Genomic DNA, 10,003 nt, shown 5'->3' with positions numbered 1-10,003 from the left:
TAAAATAAAGGACTGAGCATGGCATGGCAAGAAAAAGGAACAAACTTGCCTGTCCAAAGGCATATCACAGGTGAGTGGCAAGCCCATGAACAGACAGGTACTTCCTCTCTGGTACCCTCTGGTACCCCGCCCTGGCTGGATCTCTCCTGTTGTAAAACTGGGCAGTGAGATATTGTTCAGAGGGGAGAGACTCCAAAGGCTTTCAAAGAAGTATTTCCTCAGGACACTGCTGTTTTGTGCACACACATGCTCTCATATATATATATGTGGGGGGAGAGAAGGAAGAACATCCTGTGGGATTTCTTTTGCCATCTGTCGAGTTCTGAGTGCCATCTGCAAAGTAAAAGCATTCATGTTGTTTAGCCTTTGTTCAAAATGTATTTTTTGTCACAGTGGCTTTTGGCATTATCATGCACGATTAGAAGAAATATTCAACAGTTTGGAGCAAGCAGAATAAAACACTGACAGCTCAGGACTCTGAAAGATGCGGTTTGTAGAGTACTTGGACAGAAGGGTTTGATACTGTACTCTCCTCTCAGGAGTGCAGATGTGACCTTTCAGGTTCACAGGACACAGACAGCAGCTTGTCTGGAGAGGAGAGGCTCATCCAGCAGAACATGGGGGAGGTCCAGGCAAGGAGAATCACAGTCACCCAAGGGATTCCTCTGCTCATCAGAAGTCCCTTGCTTAGAGGGGGTCCAAGCAGTCAGGACAAGCAGCTCTGTGGAGGTGGTGCTTCATCCCTGCCCCCCTGCACAGCCCCTCGCATGCCCTGGGCTATCTGCTGCCCAGGGAGCACAAAGAGGGGAAAAATCAGAGCCTGGTTCCCTCTTTCAGAAGGCATTTGTAACACAGATGTGGCTGCTAGCCAGCCGGAGCTGTGAGTCTGCACTTTAGATTTGTTTGTGGACAAAAAATAGTCGGTTTAAGTTAGAACAAAGAGCACTCTCTAATGGCCCGTCATGATCTAGGAAGATAACGAGAGGAAGACAAGCTGTCCTTTTCCCAACATAGGATCATGCTACAGGAATCTTCATGGCTTGGGTGACTTTTGTAGATTGAATTTATGTGAGGAGGCTCATCCAGCTGCTGGAATACAAATTGTTTTCAGCTTCACAGCCATATTATGAAGGATAATCCTATTATGTGCCATAAATAAAAAAAAAATGGAAGTTTGTAATTTTTATGTCTCCAAATGCAGCCTGACTTTTTGAAGCACATATATGAAGGACAATTGATTCTCCAAGTCATGTTCCAGAGACATTTCTAACTCAGAGAGAGCTTTCATGTATAGTTGTAAGCAGGATTATTCCAAATTATTTGAAATACCTTGAAATTTATGGCTTTGCTTTATGTTACCTGTCCCTGGAGTCCCACTGATTGTTGAATGCTATTGCTTTCCAGAGAGACAGAGGATGAGCATTCAATGGACTGGAAGTTAGATGGGAGTTACAATTAATCTTTAAAAGTATGGAAGGTGTGCAAGCTCAATTTATTGCTGTATTCTGTGGGTTTGTGGAGCTGGGAACAGGGTTAATATGGCCTGATGCTTTGTTCGCTCTTTCAGTGAGGGGATGAGACCTGTGGGGGAGTTTTTTATAGTTGGGGTGAGATATGGGGCTGGAAAATACACACCCCATGGACCAAGTTCACTGCTCATTCCTGCCGGTTCTGCAGGCTTGGAGAGCTGACAGATGCAGGCACAGTGCTGTTTATTGTTTTATTTTAAATACATCAGTCACCCAATAGGAGCTGAATTTGACACTGGATTTAAGTTTAATGATTGGCAATCCTAAGGTTTACCTGCACCTTGGTTTGGTTTTCTGTGGGGGATCATTTCTACACTGTGAACAGGGCCCTTTGTGGGCTAAGGCAAAACTAAGGATGAACCCCACACTGTTATCACAGCATTTTTGGATCCAGGTCCTTCCCCAGACAGGTGGGAGTAGCTGAAAAAGTTATGCCTTGGTCTGACCAAGGCAATTCATCAGCAAGATCTATCATGAGTCCTTCCTTCCTGGCACATGGTCTGACAGCATATTAGGGAAATAAAGCTCTTGGAAGCTTTTGCCCAACTGCCTTCTTTATGGCGAGAACACTGCACTGGAAGAGCTAAAATGATGATTATTATTACTATTATTGTTATGTCTCATGGATACAGGCCTGTACCATGGCATCAGGCTGCCTCAGCCAAGTGCACAATGAGCTGAGTCAGAGCACCCCAGGGCAGGACACAGGCCAGTTCCACAGATCTGGCTGGAATATCCATGTTCTTCCCTGGTTCTTCCCTAAGACAGCTCAAACACAGCATCTGAGGTGCAGCTCAGCAGGGCTTTATCTGCACTGGGGATCCCACATGAAAATAAAGAGCCCCAATCTCTACTGCTTCCTTGGCAGGGAGTACCTGAGGTGGGGGTTCTGGCTTCTCTCAGCTGGGAGTTCTGGGTGTCAGGGGCCAGCTGGGCCACAGGAGCAGCCTCTCACCTGGAGAGCAGCCCAGGGGACTGAGCCTGCTCCCTCTACAAGGATGAGAAATAACAGCAGAGATAAAAAAGCCTGTAAAATAGTCAAGGAGTCAAAGAAATTATCACCCAATAAAAGTGCAGTAGAATGGAAATATGAAAAATCTTGAATGAATAAAGGAGGATATGGCTTTAACCGTGCTGTCAAACTGTGGATTCCATCACTGTCTGAGCCAAGAAACCTGGGTTCAAGGTATGGTTATTTCTCTACAAATAACAGGGTTTGTGCATGATGTGACACTAATAAAATCACACTGGAGGAAAGGAAAGTCTGCATGTCTTAGTGATTAAGCAGAGTGACCTTTCATGGGCTGAATTATATTTGTGTATTATATATTTCTATATTTCTTTTCACGGGAACATCTGGTGCTGGCTCATCCTGGAGACAGGTTTCTGGACTGGGCTGGCTGTGGGTCCAATCCAGGCAGGCAGTTCCTGTGCAACAATTTCTCCTTTGATGCAAATTTTCTCCAAAATTGCTGTTAGCAAATTAACTAGAAATCTTGTGTTCTGAGGAGCTGCATTTGCTGGAGAAACAGCTGTGAAATTTGATAAAATCACCATGGTGTTTTTAAATGGTTTTATAGCAGTAGCCCTTTGGTTAACCCTGGATCATTTAACAGCTGGATAAGTCTTTCAAGAGTAATTAAAATGATGTTCTCAGAGAATTTAATATTTTATACATGAATTTTTCAAAGAGGAGCAGTGAAGATAGAGATGCCAAAACTGAAAGCCTGGCACTGGACACTCAGTTTTGCTCCCTGGTGCATAAATTTGCATACATATTTGGAAAGGAGCAATGCCTGACTTAAATAAGCAGTTTCCTTCTAACCCCACCTCCTTGATAATGAACCTTGTAAATTATAAAACATACAAACTATGGAAACTATTGACTAGTTTTAATAGTCAATGAAAACTTCTCCAGTTACTGTGCTACAAATGGACTATAAAAACTTGCAGAAAATATGTCACATTAACTCAAGTTCATCTGACTGTGGAATAATTTACCTCCCAGAAGCCTATTCCCTTAAACAGGTTCACAGTTTGGCTATTTACCTTTTTTGCTGTTAGAACACATTGTTATTATAATTCATTAAGCCTGTTTATATGATTGCCAATACTTTTAAGTATGGATAATTGTGAGTGTTTGAATAACTGACATTATGTATATCAGCTATAGAATTAATTGCCATTACCTGATGTATTATACATCCCATTTATTTCAACACCTTACATGGTATTTTGTCATTTTATTATTGCCATATCTCTTATTTTGACAAGTTAATAATAAAAAGGCAAAACAAAGCATTATGTGTTGTTGAAGTAAATGCATCTTCATTATACAACAAATAAATTCTTCAACAAAACCTGCCAGGTGCCAGGAAGAGATTGGAATTGCAATGGGCACATAAGTCAGTGTAAGTGGGCATTCAGAGGGGACACAGGTCTAGCTCTGCTCCCCTCTGTCTCCCAAAGGAATGAGCTCCTTGTTATCCAGTCCATGGCAGTGCATCCACTCCTCCAGCTGGAGCTGCAGCCTTGGCTTCACCCTCCTGACAATCTCCTTTCATTCCACACTCCACTGAGGCTGAAAGGACTTGGTTTCCAGCACTCAGTGCTTCCATCACTATTCAGGACTTATCCAAGGTCTAAGCAAGAACCAGTAGAATCTTATAATTTTGTCAAATATAAGAGGTGAAAACTATATTCCTCACTTTCAGAGTTTTCAGCCCAATGTAATTTTTCTGCCCCAGAGCATCAGACAGCAGTGTTCTTGAAATAAAAAAAATAAAAAAATAATAATAAAAAAAAGCAGGCTGTAAGCATTAATGGCAAAATCATATTGTTCACATTCTTTGTGTGCTAAAAATACCCAAAAACAACCCAAACCAAAAAAAACCCAAACCCAGGGCCATTTCAGTAATACTTTCAGAGGATAACAGCGTATTTTCTGTAGATCTGTCCATATATATTGGCCAAGTGTGTATCAACATGTCTCATAGTATAAATATCTGATCATAAAATTTGGTATTGAGAGAAGACATAAAAAACATTATTTTATTTTCCTATCTGCAGCTTTGATTTGGTAAAGACTAATAAAAGAAAATGTAATAAAAATGCCCTGTTAAATGCCTGGTTTGTGATCCTCATAATCCCTCTAGAAATCACAATCCTCATGTTTCCACAGCATAAGTAATATCTAGTAAACAGAATTATGGTTTCATTCGATGTTGTCACATCATGCTGTAGTTTACAAGTGCAATTGTATTTCTTTTGGAACAGATTAAGAACAGTGTGGAAGGTGCATTCCCTGAGGGCACTGGAGTCGAGGATAATAAACTCCATGTCCATTATGTGCCAATGAGACTACAGAAATGAAATCTCCGCATTCAGAGCAACAGGATATTTATTTTAGAAGTGCTCTGTTAAGAGATTTGTTTCGGGATATGTTTAAAGAAGACATTTTATGCACTGAATAGACATAAGTACCCAATGGCTTGACTGTGTCATCATAAACTGTGAGCAAAATTCTCAGGTTTTTATAGCATGGCAGACCAAAAGAATCATTGCAGTCTTTCAAAGTTCATTGTTTGTGTTTAAAAATAAGGGCTTGGTTGCTTTTGTCTGTCTTTGGTGTTTGTTTTGGGCTGGCGTTTTTCCCCTCCTCCCCCATTATCAAAAATTGCAAGTGGATTTGTTGGGATCTGGGGTCATTACAGCTGGACAAAGGCCAGGAGGTAATTTTCTTTCTGACTGCTATGAGATGTTCTGGTAGATAATCAGGGTGTGTAACCCATATTATTTATTTAAAAAAAAACTTCAGTGAAATTGAAATTATCATGTTTTTTATGCAACAACTAAAAATAGGCAAATCCCCAAAGGTTGCCTTCCCCTCCCTTGGGCCCTTACCTAAGGCTGCTGCAACCCATCTTCCACCTTCCACAAATACCTCAGTCCCTCTGCAGTATCTGCTCAGATTTCCTTGGGTTTCTTTTCCTGAGGTGCTCCTTTTACTGATACTCTCATTTTTCTTCTCCAGATATGTGGACATCTCTCCATGCAGACATGTCTGAGAGAGACAGTATTTACAGTGAGCATGTGGAAGGGCCTCTGCCAACTTCAGCACAGTCTCAGTAATTCCCTTCAGGTCCATCACAAAATCCAACCTGGATTTTGTTGGTTTTTTTGCAAAACATGGATGTGGAAAGGTTTGCTGTTGTAAATATCTGTGTGAAAGCAGAAGGAACAATCACCTTACCCTTGTTGTAATGATCATTGCAGTGAGCTCTCATGTCTTTGTTATACAGCAACAAAGAAAATTCATCCTCTTGCAGGATTTCAAGCTGAGAAATTAACTTCTTTCCCATCATGTGGCAAGGGACCTACAAAATATAAATAGCACATATTCAAAATACTGTGCCAATGGGAAGCAGTTGGATCTTTGTCATGGTTACAGGGCATCTATGAGGCCCAGATCATGACCTGAAGTGGTGCACGGCCTGGAAACCAGCAAGTCCTGACTCTCTTCCCCTCCACTTGTGAAAAGTAAAGAGAGAATCTGCAAATTGCATCTGTGCAAAATGGTGTCACAGCCCCTGGTGGTGGCTGCAGTGGGGAAAGCCCAACTGCCAGGTGAAATGCAGACTTCAGCACTGGGAGGGTTGGCACAGGTCACAAAAAATGGCAGGGGGATGGACCCTGAGGTTTGTTTCAAATGCAGAGAGGACAGATTTTTAAACTATGTGCTCTGAAAGAGCTGTACTTACTCCACTCTTCATCTCTGCAGGCACCTGTCAGGGAGAGCACCTACACAGATGCTGGGGGTTTCGACTATAAGCTGCTTTGCTGTTTGTTCTTCCTGTCACTGGCAGCACTCAGAGAAAAGGAGCTTTGAAATGGTGAATGATGTGCAGAGAAACCACTGCAGAAACAAGAGAACAGAACCCAGCCCTTGTCCTTGATGGTCTTTGCAGTTTGCTCAGCCTGTTTGTCCTCGTCAGGAAATGCAGAAAGCTCAGAGCAGCAAAGACTTTTCATTCTGCTTGAAGTTGGCCCTACTTGGAAGGCTGAGTTTGATAAAGTCAAAAGATTCCTTGCATCAGAAAAGGTGTAAATAGTACCAGAGTCTTACAGGGCTAGAGATGCTAGGCCTTGCTTTGCCTTTCCTGACCTGCCATTCCTATAGCAGAGAGTGTCCTCTATTTTAAGCTTATTTTAGGTGAAATTTTGTTAAACTTTGTTTGAATCTTGGTAGCAGTTTCCAGCCCACCCAGAGCTGTAGATGTTTGCTGATAATATGACAATGATTTGTGGGTTTTGGCACTAATTCTGCCCAGGAGTGCTCTGAAGTAGTCAGAACTTTTGGAGTGGAGAAAAGAAGAGTGCATGCCCTTTTGCTTGTTTTAAGCATTCTGAGAGGAAACTCAGTGATAATTTTCTGATGGTGCACATTGTGAAACCTCTACAGCAGTGGAAGGAGGAGCTGCTGTGGGATTATTGGGATGAACTTGTACTGCAGTGTAATGGGCATGGCTCTTGGTCTCTTTTAGGGTAGAAAAACCTCTGTCTGATAATAGCGGTCCTTTTAGGCTGCATAAAGACTGGGAATGGGGGGATTTTTGGGCATCGGTGACCATGGCTCATTTAACTCAGCATTATGAACAATAAAATACTTTGTCAGGCATCAGATCTGAACTCAGGAATTGTTTTTTTGTTTCTCCCTATTGAGATTATAGATGTAAACCCATAAAAATTGTGAAAGTAATTTTCTAGAATTTTATTTTACGATGTTTTATTATTAAAATAAGAAATGTGGTTTCCTATCTTAGGGAGAAGTAGAAACAACATAAATAAGAGTCAGAGTTTTTGAGAAGAACGAGCCTATTCCATCAAAGCTGCAAGTTCCAGCTGCTTTGGAAAGTGATAAATCCCAAAGAAGTCTCACCTTGGACATTTTACATACTGGGTAAATTCAGAAAACAGTCATTTTTTAAAAAAGAGAAATTATAATATAGCAATCTATTATTAAGAAAAATGTTTTTAGTAGCTCATTCAGAAGCATTTGTCTCTGTAAAAACTCTGCAGTCAATGTAAAAACCAACATTTTGGAAAGCTGAATTTGGGGCAATTGACCTTCCAAAATTCAGGCCGATTAGAAAGCCAGACACATCACTTCAGTAACTTGTAATAAACAAAAGGCATTCTTAGCACCTAATTGTAAGTTAAAACTTACTTATACAACACAATTCTTCAAGGATCACAAATAATGAACAAATTAATGAAATTTATAGCCTATTTGCAAATCATTTGTTGACAGAAAGTGTTCTCCTTGTCAGCTAACATTACTCATTGCCAGTTCTTTCAGTGACTGACTTCAAAGTTACAGATTCCTCAGTGGTGGTTTTTGGATAAACTCTCCTACTCCAGCTGGTGCACAGACATTCCTGCCTGTGATTTAAATAATTGATAAAATCAATTACTTGCTAACCTCGCTCCTTGCCCCTTTTGCTGAGTGCATCCAGACAGGGCAATGCAGACACTGTCAGTGCACGAGAACAATTCCCTCTAAGGTTCCCCACAATCCTGCTACAGAGGAGCTGACGAAGATGGCAGGAGAGAAAGCTGGAGATAAGGCCAGCCCATGGAGAAGCCTCTTTCCTCCAAGAGCAAGGCAGGAGTGCCTGCCAGATCCTTGTGCAGAGCATTCACTGCCGTAAAATATGAGGAGTCATGCGCGCGGGCTCCGACCTTCTGCCCCACAGGTTACACAGTGATTATACAGCTCTTCCATTGGGTTTTAGGCCAAGAATTTAAAATGTAACATCCCTAAAATCCTTTGTTTTATTCCCCTTGGTGAGAGTGGTGACTTTCAGCCGGGAGCATGGAGGAGATGTCAGGATGTGAACATGTCAATAGGTATTTATTGCTCCTGAAAATCAGGGCATTTTCAAGGCATGTGCTCAGACAGCCCTTTAGCCCTACCTTGTCCTTTGGTGCCTTTGAAATCCAGCGTGTCTCTTTCTGATCTGCTGCTGCTATATTTTCTAATTCTCTTTCTTTAATTCTCCAATATTCTCTGTTCTAAAGCAGAATCTTCAACTTTTTCTATTGTTTTGTTTGTCCCATGCTTCCAAAAAGCATTATAGGTTGTCTGGTAAATTCTGATTAGTTGTGTAATCAGCTGGACATGGAGATAAACTGTGGCCCAAATGTTTTCTCTAAAACATTTTTTAATTACCAGTAAATTTTGTTCAGTACCTGCCTTTAGTCATAATAACCAGTAGGCAAATGCAGTGCTGAACTCTAGGAAACAGCAGTGCAAGCAAAAGTCCATTTACACAGAATTTGTATTTGCAATACTCTAAGTCTTACTTCAAATTTCTCCCTTTTCTATGTGTACATCTCAGCACTGAAGGCATTCTTCTTCATCTCAATTTTGGGAATTTCTTGGTGTGTTTGCAGAGGTATTGGTACAAAAATGCAAAAGGGAAAGCTGAGATTTGGTTGCAGAAGAGCATTGAATAGTTTCAATGAATATAAAACTTTTCAAGACATCCTGAAGTGAAGAAATTAAAACAGGCTGTCACTGGAGAATAATCTGCTGAATCCTAATTTAATTGTAAATTTTGAAACTGCATAATTTATTTGTCAAAATATATAAAATCTAGTAAATCATTTTTCCCAACAGAGGAGTTTTCAAATACAGTTGTTCTCTTGGAGTAGGAGGGATTTTTGATATATTTCCTCCAACGCAGTCTATTTTCTATCTGAGAAAGAGAAGGAAAGGCTGGAGAACTGGAATTGCTTTGCTCATGCTGGTCTGCCTGAAAAAAACACCCCAAATGCACTTGATAATCTCTTCTTCTCACAGAAACACAAGAGGATGATGGAAGAAGCAAAGAGAGAGAGAAGGGACAGGTTTGGGGACCTGGGGGATATTTGGGTCTCTGGGACAGATTTGGAACCCTGGGACAGGTTTGGAACCCTGGGACAGGTTTGGAGCCCTGGGACAGGTTTGGAGCCTAGCATAGATTTGGAGCTGTGGGGCAGGTTTGGAGCCTTGGGTCAGGTCTGGAGCCCTGGCACAGGTGTCACCCAGAAATGGTGTGTGGGGGGATGTGGCACATCGGTGCTGCCACATCCCGTTCCCAGGGGAGCACAGGGATCCCTGGCCCCAGGGGTGACAGAAGGGAGGATGCAAAGTGGCAGCCACAGCAGGGTTTCCCTGCCCTTCCTGCCTGAGGAGGCCTGGCACGGCCCTTTCCACATTCCCCTGCACAGGGTGCACTTCCCTGCACGATCAGCAAATGCAGCAAAAAGGACGATTTGACTTAATGAGTTATTTTGATCTCTTCTGAAGTGATAAAAAGAAAGCTGTAAAACTCAGTGCATACAAGTTCCAACTTGAAGACATCTAATAGTATCTAATATAGTAATTTGATTAATGTTCTCTGCTCCTTCTGTAGGTTTCTCTAATGCAC

The 10,003-nt window shown here is 41.6% G+C and overlaps 2 long non-coding RNA genes across 3 annotated transcripts; both read right to left on the bottom strand.

The window, feature by feature from the left end:
* Window positions 1-201: 201 nt before the first annotated feature.
* LOC137480998 (uncharacterized) lies at window positions 202-2,135 on the bottom strand. The gene is made up of 3 exons (XR_011003245.1): window positions 1,976-2,135; window positions 1,360-1,431; window positions 202-333 (listed from the first exon to the last, which is right to left on the bottom strand). It is a non-coding gene; the product is annotated as an uncharacterized lncRNA (long non-coding RNA).
* A 3,198-nt stretch (window positions 2,136-5,333) lies between these two features.
* On the bottom strand, window positions 5,334-9,515 carry LOC137480997 (uncharacterized). Of its 2 annotated transcripts, XR_011003244.1 has the most exons (3): window positions 8,505-9,515; window positions 5,782-5,905; window positions 5,334-5,592 (listed from the first exon to the last, which is right to left on the bottom strand). It is a non-coding gene; the product is annotated as an uncharacterized lncRNA (long non-coding RNA). The 2 variants fall into 2 exon arrangements; XR_011003243.1 differs by lacking the exon at window positions 8,505-9,515 and having other exon boundaries at window positions 5,782-6,319.
* Window positions 9,516-10,003: the final 488 nt, after the last annotated feature.

This window comes from Anomalospiza imberbis, chromosome 12, assembly GCF_031753505.1.
Source record: "Anomalospiza imberbis isolate Cuckoo-Finch-1a 21T00152 chromosome 12, ASM3175350v1, whole genome shotgun sequence".
Lineage (NCBI taxonomy): Eukaryota > Metazoa > Chordata > Aves > Passeriformes > Viduidae > Anomalospiza > Anomalospiza imberbis.
The sequence above is the reverse complement of the archived record's forward strand: the minus strand, read 5'-3'. Positions and strand labels throughout refer to the sequence as shown.